This window comes from Schistocerca serialis, chromosome 2, assembly GCF_023864345.2.
Source record: "Schistocerca serialis cubense isolate TAMUIC-IGC-003099 chromosome 2, iqSchSeri2.2, whole genome shotgun sequence".
In the NCBI taxonomy this organism is placed as follows: domain Eukaryota; kingdom Metazoa; phylum Arthropoda; class Insecta; order Orthoptera; family Acrididae; genus Schistocerca; species Schistocerca serialis.
Window position 1 is genome coordinate 824,478,192 of NC_064639.1, and position 20,486 is coordinate 824,498,677.

At 46.2% G+C, this 20,486-nt stretch overlaps 1 protein-coding gene across 1 annotated transcript in view; it reads right to left on the bottom strand.

Annotated features, from left to right (window-relative positions):
• The window catches only part of LOC126458073 (rho-related GTP-binding protein RhoE-like), a 283,060-nt gene that overhangs the window by 260,988 nt on the left and 1,586 nt on the right, over positions 1 to 20,486 (bottom strand). The gene's annotated exons all lie outside the window — the stretch shown is intronic.

Below are 20,486 nucleotides of genomic sequence, written 5' to 3' on the forward strand. Positions count from 1 at the left end.
GTTTGGCCGTATCTTTTTGTAACACCCTGTATACAGACTTGGAAATGTCTCTGAAACCTTGTAATATCATTTATTTTAGACCTCCCTTTAATCACTAATTAACTGTTTCTTTACCCTGATTACTTTCAGGCAACTAAATCTTGTCGTCAAAACTAGCTCTCACGCTGGTCAATATAGTACCCAATCTGTCCATTTGTCACTGAGAATTCTGATAAAAATGCGTTATAAAATTTTTTAGTCTTGTTTTCGCTTCGCTTAATCATTTGATCCACTATTTGAGCATTAGTTAGAAATTATGGTGAATGTTCCGCCGTAGGTTAGTCCATACATTCGAAATTAAACTCGTTGAAGTTTCTGGCTGATTATTAGAAAATTGCAGCGAAATGAAGGATGATCTGCAGCGGATAGGCACTTGGTGCAGGGAGTGGCAACTGACCCTTAACATAGACAAATGTAATGTGTTGGGAATACATAGAAAGAAGGATCCTTTATTGTATGATTATATGATAGCAAAACAAACACCGGTAGCGGTTACTTCCGTTAAATATCTGGGAGTTTGCTACGGAACGATTTGAAGTGGAATGATCATATAAAATTAATTGTTGGTAAGGCGGGTGCCAGGTTGAGATTCATTGGGAGAGTCCTTAGAAAATGTAGTCCATCAGCAAAGGAGGTGGCTTACAAAACACTCGTTCGACCTACACTTGGGTATTGCTCATCAGTGTGGGATACATACCAGGTCTGGTTGACAGAGGAGATAGAGAAGATCCAAAGAAGAGCGGCGCGTTTCGTCACAGGGTTCTTTGGTAAGCGTGATAGCGTTACGGAGATGTTTAGCAAACTCAAATGGCAGACTCTGCAAGAGAGGCGCTCTGCATCGCTGTGTAGCTCGCTCGCCAGGTTTCGAGAGGGTGCGTTTCTGGATGAGGTATCGAATATATTGCTTCCCCCTACTTATACCTCCCGAGGAGATCACGAATGTAAAATTAGAGAGATTCGAGCGCACGGAGGCTTTCAGACAGTCGTTCTTCCCGTGAACCATAAGCGACTGGCACAGAAAAGGGAGGTAATGACAGTGGCACGTAAAGTGCCCTCCGCCACACACCGTTGGGTGGCTTGCGGAGTATAACTGTAGATGTAGATTCAGTTCGATCTTCCCGACTTGACTGATGAGGCTGTAACTTCCCTTCTCCTGTCTGGTCGAATAGTAGGAGACCGGTAGTGCATCGCGCTGTTTGCCAGACAACATTCGTCTCGGAGACGTAGAATGTAGGCCCGCAGAGCGCAGGGGTTGTCAGCAGAAGGAATAACGCAGCGGGAAACAAAGTGCCCCGCATTTGTTTGCCGCACGGTGGGGGCACGGAACAAACGCGGGCGCGCACAATGGAGGTTCGTGTGTGGCCGGCGCGGCCGCTGGCCGCCTGCCTCCCTTATCTCCATTAATTCCTCGCGCGCCGCGCTTTGCTCACTGCCTCACGGCTGCCAGCGCTCTGAGAACACGTGTAAGACACCGGCGAGAGGGGCTGCCAGGTACCCCGCATGATGCATGCCTCACGAGAATTGCGAAATGCGGCAGGCAGTGCACGTACGCATTTTCTCTGTATAGTCTATCTTCTCTCTCTTTCTCTCTCCCTCTCTCCCTCTCTCCCTCTCTCTCTCTCTCTCTCTCTCTCTCTCACACACACACACACACACACACACACCTGTCGCACGCCCCTGTACTTCGCAACACTGTTTCCTAAATTTCAGACTTTTCACAAACATTCCCGACACTTTTTGATACTCTACAAACAACTGGAAACAGCATGGCAGAGGGTACTAAGCAATGTAACAGATGTTAGGTATCCAACTCTATACAGTGGGGTATACCCAGCGAGAGAAATGGTTAAAGACCGCTGTACTCGCTGTAATAATTCTCGGTAAGTTCAAAATGGTTCAAATGGCTCTGAGCACTATGGGACGTCTGAGGTCATCAGTCCCCTAGAACTTAGAACTACGTAAACCTAACTAACCTAAGGACATCACACACATCCATGCCCGAGGCAGAATTCGAACCTGCGACCGTAACGGTCGCGTAGTTCCAGACTGTAGCGCCTAGAACCGCTCGGCGACACTGGCCGGCTCTCGGTAAGTACCAGGATGAAGTACATGAAAAAAAAAAAAAAAAAAAAAAAAAAAAAAAAAAAAAAAAAAAAAAAAAAAAAAAAAGAAAAAAAAAAAGAAAAAAGCGAAGGAAATCCAAATGGGTCGGAAAGAGGTAGGGTCTGATATACGTGTATAGAAATTTCAGAAAAATCTGAATGATGTGTTCAGGAGAAAGAGTTTCATAAATCAATCGGGTCAGTAACGCCCCCTATGCAGGTACTTACGGCAATGATTGACAAGAGATGTTGGATGTCCTCCTGAGGGATATAGTGCCAGATTCTGTCCAACTGGTGCGTTAGATCGTGAGAATCCCGAGATGGTTGGTGGGCCCAGTCCATAATGCTCCAAACGTTTTCATTTGGGGAGAAACGCGGCAACTTTGCTGGCCAAGGAAGCGTTTGGCAAGCACAAAGACAAGCACTGCTGCGCGCAGGTGGCATTGTGTTTCTGAAATACACCGTAAGTCCAGGATGGTTTGCCGTGAAGGGCAACAAAACGGGGGGGTAGAGTATCGAAGACGTACCGCTGTGTTGCAAGAGTGTCACGGATGGGCACCAAAGGGTCCCTCCTATTAAAATAAAGGGCACCCCTGATGACGACTGGCGGGCCGCATTGCGAGCGACAGTCGGGTTCGGATCCCACTGCTGTCCGAGGCGCCTAAGTGTTTATGACGTCATACCTACTGAACTATGGGTGGTACAATGATATTATTTTGCAGGTGCACTTAGTGGCATATGTGGATACTGTACGAATGCATGCTTTCGCGGCGACATCCGTTAATAAAACATTCTCGGGTTTCAAGGCGCGTCAAGTGGTTTACTGCCCACGAGCTTCCGGCAGAGATCTCCTCTGCCATTGTCAAGTGGATGACTGTCGTGTGGTTGTCATTGCCGTGCTTATATAGCCGCCCGTCGCTCGTGACGTCACTGTTGCTCGGTCCCGCACCATATATGGTAATGTTTTGGCCGCGCAGCACCGGGCCCGCTTCAACTCCCTCAACGCCGAATCCCACGCTGTACTCAGCTGCAATCCACCGTCTCTATTGAAGGTGTTGTCAGAAATTCTAATCTCTATGGCCTCGTTTATCACGCTGGCTTCTGGGATAGCGTGATAAACGAGGTCATCAACACCTTCAATAGAGACGGTGGATTGCAGCTGAGTACAAAAAAAAAAAAAAAAAAAAAGGCTCTGAGCGCTGTGGGACTTAACTGCTGTGGTCATCAGTCCCCTAGAACGTAGAGCTACTTAAATCTAACTATCCTAAGGACATCACACACATCCATGCCCGAGGCAGGATTCGAACCTGCGACCGTAGCGGTCGCGTGGTTCCAGACTGTAGCGCCTAGAACCGCTTGGCCACTCCGGCCGGCAGCTGACCAGGGAACCTCCCCATCGCACCCCCTCAGAATTAGTTATAAGTTGGTACAGAGGATAGGCCTTGAAAAACTGAACGCAGATCAATCGATAAAACAGGAAGAAGTTGTGTGGAATTATGAAAAAATAAGCAAAATATACAAACTGAGTAGTCCATGTGTAAGATAGGCAACATCTAGGGAGGCGTAAAGCCGTGAGCGACGTGGTCCCGTGGTTAGCGTGTGCAGCTGCGGAACCATAGGTCCTTGGTTCAAGTCTTGCCTCGGGAGAAAATCTTAATTTTTTATTTTCAGACAATTATCAAAGTTCAGGCACTATCTTATAATCAACTTCGCTCTCCAAAGCTCCAGGACATGTTCATATTTGCTTGGACATATGCAGGATTTGACGGTCTACACACGGAAAAATTTGAAAACGTTAAAAACATATGTTTTTACAGAGCACAGACAAAACTGTGCGACTGTGAAACTGTTACATTCATTTGTTGCAGTTTATGTGACAAACTCTTATGTTTTCACACTTTTTTGGGAGTGATTATCACGTCCACAAGAAAACCTAAATTGGGCAAGGTAGAAGAATCTTTTTACCCATTCACCAAGTGTACAAGTTAGGTGGGTCGACAACATATTCCTGTCATGTGATGCACATGCCGTCACCAGTGTCGTTTAGAATACATCAGACGTGTGTTCCTGTGGAGGAATCGGTTGACCTATGACCTTGCAATCAAATGTTTTCGGTTTCCACTGGACAGGCACGTCCTTTCGGCTACTAATCGCACGGTTTTGCGGTGCGGTCGCAAAACACAGACACTAAACTTATTACACTGAACAGAGACGTCAATGAACGAACGGACAGATCATAACTTTGCAAAAATAAAGAAAGTGAAGTTTTCACTCTAGGGAAGATTTGAACCAAGAACCTCTCGTTCCGCAGTTGCTCACGCTAACCACGCGACCACGGCGCTCCTGAACTCGGTCTCCCCTAGATGTTTATCTTGCACATGGACTACTCAGTTTGTATATTTTGCTTAGTTTTTTCATAGTTCCACACAACTTCTTCCTGTTTTCTCGATTGATCTGTGTTCAGTTTTTCAAGGCCTATCCACTGTGCCAACTTATAACTAAATCTGAGGGGGGTGCGATGTGGAGGTTCCCTTGTGAGTACAGCGTGGGATCCGGTGTTAAGGGAGTTGAAACGGGCCCGGCGGTCGCGCGGCCAAAACATTACCATATATGGTGCGGGACCGAGCAACAGTGACGTCACGAGCGACGGGCGGCTATAAGCACGGCAATGACAACCACTCGACGGTCATCCACTTGACAATGGCAGAGGAGATCTCTGCCGGAAGCTCGTGGGCAGTAAACCACTTGACGCGCCTTGAAACCCGAGAATGTTTTATTAATATGTGGATACTCTCTCCGAAATTTATTGGGAATAGAATTAGTAGCGCACAAGTAATAAATTTAAACGCCATGCATGATGCTTCAGTTTTTCACGCATCTCGTTACTTATGACGTTATATTTTTTGAACTATGATAGGTAGATAATTGTTACCTCAACAGTGATTGTTGCTTCACAGTAAGAGATATATGTACCAAGTTTGGTTGATATTGGTCCAGTGATTTATGAGGAGATGTGGAACATACACACATATATTTATGTAATATGTATAGACACTGAATGGTGTATTCACGATACGCCTGTGTACTTGTATTTTTGTTATCTGTAATTCAGATTATTTATCATCACCTACTGCAAACATTACTGTTGTTCTGTGCATTTCACGAAAGCGCGAAAATGGCGAAATTCTGATCGCTATTTGCTAACTTCACTCGAAGTAAGGAAAGCCTGCATGGCGCTCGACAAAAAACGAACAGCAGGTGGACTGGCCCTACCACTCGATTCGCAGAAACGTCAGTCAGTTATTTTTGTTGTATTATGATGTGTGAGAGAGAAGTTTGCAAAGGTGTGCTTAAAGAAACGTGAGCTGGCTGTAAGAACATTCCAAAAGGTGGGAGAAGCGGAAGAGGAGAAGATAAGAGAACGCAGGAGAAAGAGGGGGAGTTGTCGCAGCCGTACTGGAGCAGTAGGATAGGACAAACAGGTGAGGTGACGGACAGCCCAAGCCGGGGTTGCGGGGTCGGGTTGCCTGCAGCCGCAGCGGCTGACGTGACCCGGGCAGCACACAGCTGCTTGTGCAAGCCACGCGGCGCGGCGCTGCCTCACCGACTGTCTGTGTGCCTACAGCTCTGTGGCGCTGCGCAAACCACACGCTACGGCCCGCCTTGCTGTTCACCTGTCAAATGGCCGGCCTCTTTACCGCTTCACTAGCTGGCGCTCGTTCCCGTACACCGTCAAACAATGTGTCAAACCGTACTACGGTCTGCAAACTTTTGACCGTGTACGGTGCTGTTTGCGTGTTTTTCAATCATTTACTGCGTTTGCGAGAAATTTTGATTGACGAAAAGTTTGACAAAATGGCGGACGTTGTTTGTGTCAATGATTCGGCGAACAGTCTAGTAAAAAAATGTTTTATTAAAATTTATCTTATTGTATCGTGAGTTTTTACAACTATGGAAACTACGATCAAGGATAAAAACAAAGTTGCCTTACAATCATCAAAATGGTAGAGGTACCATATCTTTCCCAGCAATAGGCCTATATTATGAAAGGAGACGTTACGAACAAAATCAATATTTTACGCATAACATGCATGCTGGGGTGCGATTCTTCAAAGGACGATGTGGGCTACATGTTCCCACGTTGTGGTAAACTACTGGCCATTAAAATTCCTACACCAAGAAGAAATGCAGATGACAAACGGGTATTCATTGGACAGATATATTATACTAGAACTGACATGTGATTACATTTTCGCGTAATATGGGTGCATAGATCTGAGAAATCACTACCCAGAACAACTACCTCTGGCCGTAATAACGGCCTTGATACGCCTGGGCATTGAGTCAAACAGAGCTACGATGGTGTGTATAAGTACAGCTGCCCATGCAGCTTCAACACGATACCACAGTTCATCAAGAGTAGTGACTGGCGTATTGAGACGAGCCAGTTGCTCGGCCACCATTGACCAGACGTTTTCAATTGGCGAGAGATCTGGAGAATGTGCTAGCCAGGGCAGCAGTCGAACATTTTCTGTGTCCAGAAAGGCTCGTACAGGACCTGCAACATGCGCTCGTGCATTATCCTGCCGAAATGTAGGGTTTCGCAGGGATCGAATGAAAGGTAGAGCAACGGGTCGTAACACATATGAAATGTAGCGTCATCTATTCAAAGTGCCGTCAATGCGAACAAGAGGTGACCGAGACCTGTAACCAACGGCATCCCATACCATCACGCCAGGTGATACGCCAGTATGGCGATGACGAATACCGCTTCCAATGTGCGTTCTCCGCGATGTCGCCAAACACGGATGCGACCATCATGATGCTGTAAACAGAACCTGGATTCATCTGAAAAAATGACGTTTTGCCGTTCGTGCACCCAGGTTCGTCGTGGAGTACACCATCCCAGGCGCTCCTGTCTGTGGTGCAGCGTCAAGGGTAACCGCAGCCATGGTCTCCGAGCTGGTAGTCCATGCTGCTGCAAACGTCGGCCGGCCGTTGTGGCCGAGCGGTTCTAGGCGCCTCAGTCTGGAACCGCGCGACCGCTACGGTCGTAGGTTCGAATCCTGCCTCGGGCATGGATGTGTGTGATGTCCTTAGGTTAGTTAGGTCTAAGTAGTTCTAAGTTCTACAGGACTGATGACCTCAGATGTTAAGTCCCATAGTGCTCAGAGTCATTTGAACCATTTTTTTGCAAACGTCGTCGAACTGTTCGTGCAGATGGTTGTTGTTTTGCAAACGTCCCCATCTGTTGACTCAGGGATCGAGAAGCGGCTTCACGGTCCGTTACAGCCATCCGGATAAGATGCCTGTCATCTCGACTGCTAGTGATACGAGGCCGTTGGGATCCAGCACGGCGTTCCATATTACCCTCCTGAACTCACTGATTCCATATTCTGCTAACAGTCATTGGATCTCAACCAACGCGAGCAGCAATGTCGTAATACGATAAACCGCAATCGCGATAGGCTACAATCCGACCTTTATCAAAGTCGGAAACGTGATCGTACGCATTTCTCCTCCTTACACGAGACATCACAACAACGTTTCACCAGACAACGCCGGTCAACTGCTGTTTGTGTATGAGCAATCGGTTGGAAACTTTCCTCGTGTCAGCACGTTGTAGGTGTGGTCACCGGCGCCAACCTTGTGTGAATGCTCCGTAAAGCTAATCATTTCCATATCACAGCATCTTCTTCCTGTCGGTTAAATTTCGCGTCTGTTGCACGTCATCTTCGTGGTGTAGCAATTTTAATGGCTAGTAGTGTATTTCAATGAACTGTCATTAGAGTAGCAAGTAGTAGAGAATAAATTTCTGCATTCTTGTGTCTTCTTTTTCAGTGTGAGAGCGAAGTTATTATACGCTTCAGTGTCCACCAGCAGAAAACTGATGAAATCATCAGTCTCTAAGTGTAACACTTCCATTAACAGGTTTTCGTATGTATATTTCTCCCTCATTTTAAGCAATCCTCTGGACCAGCGTCTGATTTTCTCCTGCTTCTTTAAACACAGTCCCAGAGTCAATGTTAGAAATGCTTTATTTGCATTTGTAGCCATTCCCACTAGTGCCAAAGAAAATCATGCACGAAAAGCTTCTGCTTCAAAAGCAAGGTTAAACTGACAATCTTCCTTGGTATGTGTGACGGCCTATTTGACACATCCTTTGCTAGATAAGAGCGAATTTGACAGAGAAGTTGTAAGACAATGAAAGGCGTACAGCCGTCCTTGTCGTCAGGATGGCTGAAGTGCTGACATAACTGTTACAGATAGTCTGCGTAAACCAGTTATGTTGGCCACTGATGCAGCGTATATATGGATCGTGATAACCCCTTTAACATCAACTAAGAGCCTGAAGATGGCGCAGTGAAGCGCCGAAACTGGTAGCTACCCAATAAATAAGATCATAAGGACACCTGTAGGCGTTTCATTTTCTTACAACCGTGAACGGCTGTACTCCCCAAGACTTCCAGTCAAAAGGATGGACATACAAAAAATTGACAGAGAAGTTTCCACTTTTACGAGGGCCTTAAGGGGATTTTAAAGGTTTCATTGTCCAGTTGAAGAAAGCTGATATAATCATCGGGTTCTGAGAGTAACATTTCCTTCAGCTGCTAATCATTGGCAAATCTCTCACTCATTTTAAGCCACTTGCTGGACCAGCGTCTTGGTTTCTTCTTATTTAAACGCAGTACCAAAGTCAGTGCCAGGACTGCCTTGTCTTCACTTGCTGACATTCTCACTACCGCTAAAATACTCACGAACACGAACAGCGTCTGCTTCGAAGTGAGGTGGAGCTCACAAACTTCGTTTGTACGTATACATTTGACAAATCCGTGGCTAGACAAGGGCGCATTTGACAGACAAGTTTGTTCATTTGCGGGTGCCTTAAAGCTGTTAGCCACACTGTTGCTCGTGAAAGCAAAAAGAACAAATCATAAAATTATAGCTATGACCTCGAAAATTACTCGGAACCACGAAACTTCTCTACATATTCACTTTTCAACGCGATACATTTCTGCTGACAATCGATACTTTTAAAGTATGAGCGTTCGAACTTAAATAGTGACAACTATCTACCGGATGATCAAAAAGTCAGTATAAACTTGAAAATTGAATAAATCACGGAATAATGTAGATGGAGAGGTACAAATTGACACACGTGCTTGGAATGACATGGGGTTTTATTAGAACCAAAAAAATACAAGAGTTCAAAAAATTTTCGACACATGGCGCTTCATGTGATCAGAATAGCAATAATTAGCATAACAAAGTAAGACAAAGCAAAGATGATGTTCCTTACAGGAAATGCTCAATATGTCCACCAATATTCCTCAACAATAGCTGTAGTCGAGGAATAATGTTGTGAACAGCACTGTAAAGCATGCTCGGAATTATGGTGAGGCATTGGCGTCGGATGTTGTCTTTCAGCATCCGTAGGGATGTCGGTCGATCACGATACACTTGCGACTTCAGGTTACCCTAAATCCAGTAATCGCACGGACTGAGGTCTGGGAGGCCAAGGACTAATGTGGCGGCTGAGCACACGATCATCACCAAACAACGCGCGCAAGAGATCTTTCACGCGTCTAGCAATATGAGGTGGTTCTAATAAAACCTCATGTCATTCCAAGTATGTGTGTCAATTTATACCTCTCTAACTACACTCCTGGAAATTGAAATAAGAACACCGTGAATTCATTGTCCCAGGAAGGGGAAACTTTATTGACACATTCCTGGGGTCAGATACATCACATGATCACACTGACAGAACCACAGGCACATAGACACAGGCAACAGAGCATGCACAATGTCGGCACTAGTACAGTGTATATCCACCTTTCGCAGCAATGCAGGCTGCTATTCTCCCATGGAGACGATCGTAGAGATGCTGGATGTAGTCCTGTGGAACGGCTTGCCATGCCATTTCCACCTGGCGCCTCAGTTGAACCAGCGTTCGTGCTGGACGTGCAGACCGCGTGAGACGACGCTTCATCCAGTCCCAAACATGCTCAATGGGGGACAGATCCGGAGATCTTGCTGGCCAGGGTAGTTGACTTACACCTTCTAGAGCACGTTGGGTGGCACGGGATACATGCGGACGTGCATTGTCCTGTTGGAACAGCAAGTTCCCTTGCTGGTCTAGGAATGGTAGAACGATGGGTTCGATGACGGTTTGGATGTACCGTGCACTATTCAGTGTCCCCTCGACGATCACCAGTGGTGTACGGCCAGTGTAGGAGATCGCTCCCCACACCATGATGCCGGGTGTAGGCCCTGTGTGCCTCGGTCGTATGCAGTCCTGATTGTGGCGCTCACCTGCACGGCGCCAAACACGCATACGACCATCATTGGCACCAAGGCAGAAGCGACTCTCATCGCTGAAGACGACACGTCTCCATTTGTCCCTCCATTCACGCCTGTCGCGACACCACTGGAGGCGGGCTGCACGATGTTGGGGCGTGAGCGGAAGACGGCCTAACGGTGTGCGGGACCGTAGCCCAGCTTCATGGAGACGGTTGCGAATGGTCCTCGCCGATACCCCAGGAGCAACAGTGTCCCTAATTTGCTGGGAAGTGGCGGTGCGGTCCCCTACGGCACTGCGTAGGATCCTACGGTCTTGGCGTGCATCCGTGCGTCGCTGCGGTCCGGTCCCAGGTCGACGGGCACGTGCACCTTCCGCCGACCACTGGCGACAACATCGATGTACTGTGGAGACCTCACGCCCCACGTGTTGAGCAATTCGGCGGTACGTCCACCCGGCCTCCCGCATGCCCACTATACGCCCTCGCTCAAAGTCCGTCAACTGCACATACGGTTCACGTCCACGCTGTCGCGGCATGCTACCAGTGTTAAAGACTGCGATGGAGCTCCGTATGCCACGGCAAACTGGCTGACACTGACGGCGGCGGTGCACAAATGCTGCGCAGCTAGCGCCATTCGACGGCCAACACCGCGGTTCCTGGTGTGTCTGCTGTGCCGTGCGTGTGATCATTGCTTGTACAGCCCTCTCGCAGTGTCCGGAGCAAGTATGGTGGGTCTGACACACCGGTGTCAATGTGTTCTTTTTTCCATTTCCAGGAGTGTACATTATTCCGTGGTTTACTAAATTTTCAAATTTGGTTCAAATGGTTCAAATGGCTCTGAGCACTATGGGACTCAACTGCTGAGGTCATTAGTCCCCTAGAACTTAGAACTAGTTAAACCTAACTAACCTAAGGACATCACAAACATCCATGCCCGAGGCAGGATTCGAACCTGCGACCGTAGCGGTCTTGCGGTTCTAGACTGCAGCGCCTTTAACCGCACGGCCACTTCGGCCGGCTAATTTTCAATTTTATAGTGACTTTTTGATCACCCGGTATTTAGAACTTATACAGAATAGACTTATGTTTCAAAGTCTACTGTTCTTCAGAGCAGTCACTTGCATTGTGTATAACCCATTCCAGCGTTGTGGAAGTCGTAGGACATCCTTAGCAGCGCTAGCTGTGTTGATGGTTCGACTGGAGCCGTCCGACGAGAGCTTCAAAAATGGTTCAAATGGCTCTGAGCACTATGGGACTTAACATCTGAGGTCATCAGCCCCCTCAAATTAGAACTGCTTACACCTAACTAACCTAAGGACATTACACACATCCATGCCCGTGGCAGGATTCGAGCCTGCGATCGAAGCAATGAGTGCTTCCTTCAATTTAGAAATCAAATTAAAGTCACAAGGGCTTAAATCTGAGGAGTGTGGTGGGTGGTACAACACTTCCAAGACCCAGTCGATCATTCACAACTTGCATCGTGTGCGCCCGAACGTTATCGCACAAAATGATGGGCGGGTCTTGCAGAAAGTGTCACCGTTTTTGTTTTTTTTTCTCTCTGTGCTCTTCATTTATGGAACACAGTCTGAGACCAGCTTAGGGAAAGAAGCGACGACACTTTCCGCAGGACACGCCCACCATTTAGCAGGGCAGTGCTCGGGCGCACCCGGTGCAAGTTGTGACTGACTTGTTCGACCGATGGGTCTGGCAAGGGCTGTGCCACCCAACACACTCCTCGGGCATAATAAGCCCCTGTGGCTTCAACTTGATCCCTAAGATGAAGGAAGCACTTGATGGCATTCGCTTCAGATATGTTACAGAGATTCGCCGGGCAACAGACCGTTCCACTCGAACTACCAACAAAACTGACGCTGCTAAAGGGTATCCTATGACTTCCAAAATCGCTGGCAACGACTTATACACAAGGTTGGTGACTAGTTTGAAAGACAAGAGAACTTTGGAATGTGTTTGTATAAGTTGTAAATAAACAGTTGCCACTATTAAAGTTCCAGTTCTTGTAATAGTGCTAGGCAGAGGCGTAAAGATATAAGCTGGGGATGAAATTAGGACTGGAAGCGGAGGACAGTCGTGGTATTAAAGTTCTCGAAAAACCATTTCATGTGAGCAACGTGCCGGCGTGCAGTACTTCAACCCCTCAGGAGTCGAAGAACCTGATCGGACACGGCGTAAGCGGTGACGGGCAACTTGACAACAGCTCGGCGAGCAAAGAGCGTCCAGAAGCTACTGCTGATTAAAAATAAGACACGAAATATATTTTAATCCCTCAGTCGTAGTACTCTATTCTTTCGACACTGATGCTAATCACTTATTGCTCCGAGGTGGATTTATTAACATTAAAATTAACTTAATATTGTTTGATTTACATAGGAGTTATATTTTTCATGAGGCACAGTAGTCGTAAATGGATTTTCCAGAATATATTATGAAATTGTTTCATTCAAGTAACTCCTCGGTTTTATTGATACTCTGAAAAGGTACGTGAGCTTTCATTTCTACTTGAGCGTAGTGCAAGTCATCTTCTGATTTGATGAATATTGTGGGAAATTAGTGAGAAATAATTATTCCTTGCTTGAAGCGGTTTACTCTTTGGACCTTATGCCGTTGAACCAATTACGCGTGTATAGAAAGTCAGGTGCGTGTTCAGGGACAGAAAACCACATCAAGTATTTATCCGTTACGCAATATAGGGGGTTATGTTTGTTAGGCTCTTTTCTTAATGTAAAGTTCACCTGAGCCAATACTATATTATGAGGGCGTGCTGAAAAGTAATGGTTCCGAATTTATGTAAAAATTTTTAAAGCTTTTTAAATAAAACAAATGTTATTAATATTCGACATCTTTGATCTTCAAGTCACGCCAAGAATGAATTATCAGAATGGGACGGAAATAGGTGTATGTGGCATACTTGAAGACAAACTAATGATTGCAGTTTCAGAAAAATTGGATGAGTTATTCAAGAGAATTAGCTTCACAAATAGAGCAACTCAGTGACGCGCTCGTCCATCTCTGGCCACTTTGCAAGCAGGTAATCGGCTTGGCATTGATTGACTGAGTTGTTGGACGTCCTCCTCAGGTACATCGTACCAAATTCTGTCGAATTTGCGTCTTAGATCGACAAAATCCCGAGCTAAATGGAGGGTCCTAGCCATAATGTTCCAAACGTTTCCAACTGGGAAGAGATCCGGTGGCCTTTCTGGCCGAGGTCGGGTCCGGCAAGCTCGAGGACAAGCAGTAGAAACTCTCGCCGTCTGCGGGCGAGCATTATCTCCCTGTTATGTAAGCCGAGGATGGCTTGCCATGAAAGGCAATAACCCGGGGCCTAGAATATCGTCAACGTACCGCTGTGTTGTAAGGATACCGCAGAGGACAATTAAAGGGCTCCTATGGGGTCCTATCCCAGATCATCACTCCTTATTGTTGGCCCGTATGGTGGGTGACAGTCAGACTGATATTCCATTGCTGTCTGGGGTGTCTCCAGACACGTCTTGGCTGGTCACTGGCGCTGTTTGAAGAGAGATTTATCAATGAAGACAATTCTATTCCAGCCAATGAGTTTCCAGGCCGAAGACGTGTACTAAGATGCCCTGGACAGTGGTGGGATACCATCTCGGAGTTTTGACAACCAAACCCGCTAATTGGACAGAATTTGGCACGGTACCCCTCTTGAGGACATCCAAAGAGTCTATCAATCAATGCCAAGCCGGAACAACTGGTTCCATACGGGCCAGATGTGGATCAACGCGTTATTGACTTGCTCTATTTGTGAAGCTATTTCTCTCGAATAAATCATCGAATTTTTCTGAAATTGTAACCATTTGTTTGTCTCTACATGCAAGACACATACACCGATTTCCGTAACGTTCAGATAATTATTTCGAGGAACGTCGTCCTTTTCTTTTGTCTTGGAGTGTATTTGCAGCCCTCTGCTGCTAGAGGGCCCCGGATTGTGGCGTCTAACACAGCGGGGTGCAAGGTAACTATGTCGATGCGGGAGAAACAGCGTGCTGTAATCGAATTTCGATTTCAAAGATTTCGTCCACACATGGAGAACCCTTGGGTTGACTGTCATTGGTCATCTTCCATACAGCGCCAACTTCCAGGACGTAAACAGTGATGAAGCGACGTCGGCAGAGGCGAATCTGTGGCTCCATGATGGAAGTCAAACATTATACAGGGACGCAATCAACAAACTGGTCTCGCGTTGGGAGAAATGTGTTCGTCGGCAGAGTGACTACACTGAGAAATAAATATGTAGACATTAAGAGTAAAGGTGTATCACAGTAATAAATTTTGTTTTATTTAAAAAGCTTTAAGAGTTTTCACGCAAAAAATTCGGAGGTATTATTTTCGCCTTTGTATTTGTGAACTTAGCGCTCGCGAACGTGATGTTGAACAGTTATCAGCGAAATCCAGTCTTTCAAAACCCTTCAAATACGGGGCCCGCCACACGATTGCTTCGATTAGCCGGCCGGTGTGGCCGAGCGGTTCTAGGCGCTTCAGTCTGGAACCGCGCGACCGCTACGTCGCAGGTTCGAATCCTGCCTCGGGCATGGATGTGTGTGATGTCCTTAGGTTAGTTAGGTTTAAGTAGTTCTAAGTTCTAGGGGACTGATGACCTCAGATGTTAAGTCCCATAGTGCTCAGAGCCATTTGAACCATCTGCTTTTTCGGCAGTGGTGAATCCACATATTTCAATATTTTGCTTTGGTCTTTTGGCTCGGGGTCGTAGTGGTACACTCGACATTCCTCCGTGGTGATGACACGTCTTAAGATCTCACTGAATTGGCCTGCCATTTCCTATGATGCCTCAGCTAGGCGGTCTTTTTGAATGGACGTGAGCAGTAACAGAACCCAGCAGGGGGGTAATTTGACATGTTCATACTGTCGTGCAAGATGTTCATATCTGACCCGTGACTGATTTTAATTTTTTCCGTAATCGCTTCCTTTCGGGTACGGACAGTCTTCGACGACCACCATGCCTCCACTTCTGTAGAGATACCTGGCTCTTCATCGAGAGACTGTCTGCCACTTTGTTCTTCGTCATTCAGACTTCTCTGACCACACTGGAAGCGTCTACGCCACCTTACCACTGTGACATGTGAAGGAGTATTGGAGCCATACTCTTCCACCAATTTATCACGGTTTGCTGGCGTACAGATAGGCCGGTAGATTGTGTAGAAAATACATTTTTTCAAGCAAAATTTTTATTCGTCAGTGGGAGTAACGACGTTTCCTCGGCAGCCATGTGTCCACTTGGGCTAGCTGGTACCAAATACTAGCCGTATGCTAAAACCATCTCACAGTCGGCAACACTGACTAGATGACGCTTTGGTTCAGCGTCGCTGACGAGGTAACGCTTGCAGACCAGCGTCGGTAGAAACAGGCCATGAATTAATGAGCTGGAAATGGTACGAGAGGGCGGGGTCCGGACTATGGAGCGCCGTGGAGCCAGGAACCTGCCCCTTTTGCCAGCCAGCTCTCGACCCGATCAGACTTTCCTCTCCTATCCGCTTGGACAGTAGATCCACTTAGCCAGTCGGTGGCCGCCATAGGCACTGATGTATCCATTAATTATTAGAAATAATGCTGGAAAAACGATCAGTTTTACAATTGGAATATTTCTCTTTTGTTCCAATCATCCTTACAAACCCTAAGCTCACTAGATCCTGACCGCATTTCCATCCACCAACCTTCAAATAGTGAAAACGAATTACTACGCGAGACTTCACTACATCGATGAGCAGCGTCATTTCGCTTAGGCTCGCCTGGCGGCGTGCTACGGTACTGTAACGCGAGGATTTCTGTGTTTACCGCGACTGTAGATATGTAACCGTGGAAAAAAAATCAAGCAACTTCTTATTTTTGGAGCGATAATTAAATCTTTGAGTCTCCCTCGTAAAAGCAAAATGATGAGAAAACGAGATTACGCTATCTGCGGAAGGGTGCATGAGAGTGGCGTTTACATCTACAGACTCACTCCTCATGTCATCGTACATGGAGAAGTATACTTCGTACAACAACATCGTCTCTTCTTATTTTCGTGTATGGGGCGACGAAAAAGATACTACATACGCCTCGGAAAGCTCCATAGTTTCTCTTATTTTCTTCCCGCTTTTCTCGGCCACGGTGGACGAGCGGTTCTAGGCGCTTCAGTACGGAACCACGTGGCTGCTACGGTCGCAGATTCGAATCCTGCTTCCGGCATGGATATGTGTGATGTGCTTAGCTTAGTTAGGTCTAAGTAGTTCTAAGTCTAGGGGACTGATGACCTCAGATGTTAAGTCCCATAGTGCTCAGAGCCATCTTCTCGCTTTTCCTACACTAAATATACGTTGCATGAAATAGAATTGACGCCCAAAGACCACTTTCTCACACTTTCCTGCGTTATGACGTTATGCGCTGTCTGTTATTATCATTATTTGACAGATTTATTTTGTTGAATTTTGTGGTAAGATGTCCTTCCTGTCGCGACATCCGTCATTTACCTTGAGAATGTCGTGTGCACCATCTGTCTGTGAATCATGTAAACTTTGTTGTCGTATTTTAATAATTTATATGTCGTATTTTCTGAAACTGAGGTTGGGGATCAGACCAGCGTTAGCCTAGACTTTCCGACTGGCCGGTGTAACAGACGAACGGGCGTTAATCCGCCGTGTGGTTTCGATCCGGGTCTCACTCATCTCCATGTCTTGAACACTAGCGCACTGAGCGTTAAGCTACACGAGTCAATAATAAATAGGAAACGCTTCCCAATATTCTGAACGTTATTTTGTCACGATACTGCTTTTGGCTTGTTAAGCCACCGTCAGGCGACAACTCACTGTCGCAAACACGGATAAAGTGAGGTGCGGTGTACGCAGATAGTATGTGCAGAGACGAAAAAAAAGACACAGAGTACTACGAACACAGATTTTATACAGTTATCCACCAGGGGTTTGCGAGAACAAAGTCTGTCTCATAATGATTGCCATGTTCAGTTACATACGCTTCTCCGTTAAAAGGCGTCCATCCGGCTGCTCCCCTTATTGTGGGTTTACCATCCTTCAGCCACACATATATTTCTGTAAGTTCGTGTATGTATAGTCCAGGGACCTCGGCTGCTCAGGAAAACCTAAATCAGGGTGGCCGGACGCGGGATTGAACCGTCGTCCTCCCGAATGCGAGTCGAGTGTGCTAACCACTGCGCCACCTCGCTCGGTAAAAACAGGCAGAAACATCCATTACTGTATGATTATACAATTTGAGACCAATTTAATGAAGCAGTCGCAGCCACTAAATATCTAATAGTGTGCGTATCGAGCGATTTAAGATTGCATGACCACATAAAACCAATCGCAGGTAAGGCAGATACCAGACCGAGATTCACTGAAAGAGTCCTCAAGGAATGTAGTCCACCCACTAAGGAAGTAACTTAAAACACTGTCGTTCTACCGATACTTCGGTATTGCGCATCAGTTTGGGACCCTTAACAGTTAGTATTGATAGAGGAAATAGAGAAGATCCAAAGAAGAGCAGCGCGTTTCTTTATACGATGATTTAGTAGGCGCGAAAGTATCACGGACATGCTCAGCCAACTCCAGTGGCAGGTATTTCATGAGAGGCGTTCTGCTCCATGGTATGGATTACTGTTAAAATTCCGAGAGCGTAAGGTCCTACAATGGCTACCCAGTATATTGCATCCTTCTATGTGTATCCCGCGAAAATACCGTGGACATAAAATTTGAGAGATTCAATCTCCTACGGGAGATAACCACCAGTAATACTTTCCTTAAATAAACCATTCGCGGGGGAGGGGGGAGTACAATATTTTGGCGGTCGCTTTGATGAAGTAGGTTTTCCAATAAGCTGACATGTTATTTTAACCTGCCACACTTGTGGCATGAAAAGCTTATGAACTATTAGTGAGGCATTAATCCACAAAAAAAAAGGAAGAAAGAAAACCAGGAACCAAAACGGGATTTCTCATAGCGGTCAGGATACAATGGGCGAGACAGAACTAAAATGAATCGAATATCTATATATGTTAGGAAACCAAATCCAAGAAAACAGGAAGAAACTGAGTTAATACCTAAGACAGTGAGTAGACAAAGTTTCCCAAGTCCTTAATATACACTCCTGAAGTAAATAGGATGGCATTAGAAACAAGAGATGAAAGAATTGTCTTTTGTATTGTTGAACTGAAACCAACGTGACACTAAGAAATTCTTCTGCTCAACAGTTAAACTTATTAAAGTCCTGATCCCCTTGACAGGCTAAAAGTGTAACAGGCCGACATTCAAACCCGAACCGAACTATATGGTACAATGGTTTCTTATTAGAAAGGACGGGTCGCATAGCCGTGTCCCACCACTGTCCTCCCCACCTGGTCACTTAAAAGGGATGGTTTTACCAGTGATTCCACAACAACTCTTCTACCTTTGTCCTTTTAAGTATTCCGCAGTCGTTAAAGGCCATATCGGCAGAAGGCTGGGCTCTAACCTTCCTTCGAGCACTTGTACAGCTCTGATGCTAATACCAGAAAACATTTTTCTGATGAGAGCAAATCCTGATTTGCAAGTCACCGTTGCATGAATCTTACTTTCTTCACTACTTTGGTTCTGAGCTGAATTGTATTAGATATGAAGAAACGAATTCTGGGAACAGTCTGAGAACAGTTTTAAATAAAGACCTCGTCGTTCCTAAACTACCTCTTTTACAATTAACTCTTGAGTCTGAATCACTGGTTATATGGGAACGATAGGATTGGGCATGTACCAGCAGAAAATCAGAACAAAATGTGTCTGCCAATTGTGAACCCCAAGTTCGATTATAAAATCCATTTCACAGAGTCCGTTATACAGGATAAGTGCCATACCAATCAATATTCAGCTGATCCATTAATGTAAAAATCACACTCGACTACGTTCAACACCTCGGTCTATGCATCGTATCAGTTTTCTTGAGGCCAAGTTATTAAATGCAATGTCATCGGCGTTTACAGATACGCTAAACTTAGCGAGCAGAGGCGACTGTAGGGAATGTGAATGCTGCCAAAAGCAACGCCCAGGGGCACGTTCTTAGCAAGATTGTCTCATGATGTCATTCACATTTCAGTTTCACGATTAATAGCTAGCTCTACCTGTCAGGAAACTCAGTGCAGCCTATTCTCTGTTAAGCAACGAAACAGCCATTTGAGTCCCGTACTTGCATCAGCACTGGAGTTTACCGTTTGCGGACAAGAGCTCGCATTCCACCGCACCTCGGAACGTCTGGCGGGAGTGGAATCTGAACTGACGCTGTCTGCTGGCGCCAGTGACTCAACAGCTGAGCTGTCCTAACAGTCGCCGGCAGTTGCATCACCGCTTCAGCACTACACGAGGATCTTCTTCTACTACAGTTTTGTCACACTGTCTGTGGACCTTTCGATATCGTGTTTATCCAGGATTTCAAAACCCTTGTAAATGAGAATATCTGCTCGGATCGTATTTCTTGATTAAACAATCAGGGATGCAAACATTATCAAATGCACGTCAGTCGTCGAACTCAGTGACATTCAGCATCAGGTACTAGAAAAGAATACCAAAAATCGAAGGCAGGGAGGACGCGCAATACTAGGGTGCCACAGTGCAGAATGGGCGCCCTTTTGAAAGTACAAGTTGGCTCCAAGCTGCCAAGAGCTGTCCTTACTTAGCTACAGGAAGTACATTATTGAGAATCGGTGCTGGGTAGTTCTTCCGATAGAGCATTGAAATGTCACGTTAGAGTCAAAAATTCACAACTCAGTACGCCTTACTTCATGCAAATTACTTTATTATGCTCCTCGGGACCATTAAGTTAGTGCTGTAGTAAATGTCGTGCGACTAGGGCCTCCCGTCGGGTAGACCGTTAGCCGGGTGCAAGTCTTTCGATTTGACGTCACTTCGGCTATGGGGATGAACACCCAGTCCCTGAGCGGAGAAAATCTCCAGCCCAGCCGGGAATCGAACCCAGGCCCTTAGGATTGATATTCTGTCGCGCTGGCCACTCAGCTACCGGGGGC